Here is a 1,414-nt window from a genome sequence, read left to right as displayed (position 1 = left end):
GCTTAGCCGGATAACCGCTCACGCCTGGGCAAATGGCACGGGGAAGGGGTGAAAACCCACGTCTGTGGGTGCAGGGTGGTGTCCGTGGGGTTGGCAGGGCTGTTGGGGACATTTCTGGCAGCAGCCAGCTCTGGGCCCTGGGGCTGGAGGGATTTGGGGGGCTGTGGGGGCAATGCCCCATTCCCGGCACCCTGGGGTGTCCAAATGGCGAACCCCATGCCCTGCTGCAGCACTGGGGCTCTGGGAAAGCACCCGCCTCGCTCGGCAGCATCTCCTGCGCGGCCAAGGCAGCGTCGGCAGACAAAGCTGGCAAGCGCTGGCAGCAGGAGGAGGGGACGGGGCTGCTGGGAAACTCGGGCGCTTCTCCCTGCCCTGCTTTTCAAAGTGCTTTTCAATCCTGTTCTTTTTTCTTCTCCGCTTTCAAAAGCTGCTGAGAAGCAGTAAAAGGAACCAGCGACGGGTTCAGGAAGGGTCAGAGTGTTGCAGCCACCCGCTCCGCACTTCCGAGCCTCCCAGCACCCTGAGTTCGCTGCCATCTCCCCAGGGCCGGATCCAGCCCCGGGGCTCTGCGTGGCCCAAGCTGCTGTGGAGGAGAGGGGAGGGGGCCCGTCTCTCCCAGGCAGTTTTTCAAGTTGAGTGGGTGCCTGCTCTTCCCAGCCAGAGTTAGGCCAGCCCACGGGAGCCTTCCCCGGCGGCTTCCACCAGCCAGCTGATTTTAATCCCTCCTGACTGCGCTGTCTCAGCCAGCACCGTGCTCCTGTGACATCATCTGAGGCGAGCAGCGCCACACCGGCCTTCGATTAACACACGCTGGCCCCACGCGAGTGGGTAGAGCTGCCGGCAGGGGCTCTGGCAAACCCTCCTCCTCTTCCTCACCCACCGGCAAACCACCGTTGCATCCAGCGGTGGCTCCCAGGGGACCCCTGCTCAATTGTGGGCACGGGGCTTTGCCTCCTGCCTCAGTTTGCCCATATGGAAAGCAAGGAAAATAAAATTTGCCAAACAAAACGGCTATGAAAATGGCACTGGTGTGAGCCGAAGAAGCAGCACGGCCTGGGAAGCAGACTGCAGGCACAGGCGGAGGCAGGGTGGCGCTGGACACCTGGACTGCAGGCAGAGGCCATGCCGTGGGTGGTTTGGCCACAGTGCTCAGTCTGACAGAGCCTCTCCACCGAGCCAACCCCAGCATCTCTGCAGTGCCATGCTCGCCCCCGCTGCCCGCAGGAGCGACGGCTCTGTGGTTATGCCGCGAATGGCCTCTTGCCTTTCCCATGGATGGAAATGATAAGCCCGGCCCGCCCCCGCCCGCGCTGCTGCTGCAGCCACGGCCCCTGGGGTTGGTGCCGCCGAGCCCGGGGAACAGAGCTCCTTGCGCCGGTGACATGAAAAATCTTTGGCCCCCCGCAGCGTCATG

The 1,414-nt window shown here is 63.4% G+C and overlaps 1 protein-coding gene across 1 annotated transcript in view; it reads left to right on the top strand.

Annotated features, from left to right (window-relative positions):
- LOC103914934 (protein sidekick-2-like) overlaps window positions 1-1,414 on the top strand; it is a gene marked incomplete at its 5' end in the record, with an annotated part of 38,233 nt that overhangs the window by 33,805 nt on the left and 3,014 nt on the right.

The sequence above is a fragment of the Pygoscelis adeliae genome, unplaced genomic scaffold (genome assembly GCF_000699105.1).
Source record: "Pygoscelis adeliae isolate BGI_AS28 unplaced genomic scaffold, ASM69910v1 Scaffold184, whole genome shotgun sequence".
Taxonomy (NCBI): Eukaryota; Metazoa; Chordata; class Aves; order Sphenisciformes; family Spheniscidae; genus Pygoscelis; species Pygoscelis adeliae.
The sequence above is the reverse complement of the archived record's forward strand: the minus strand, read 5'-3'. Positions and strand labels throughout refer to the sequence as shown.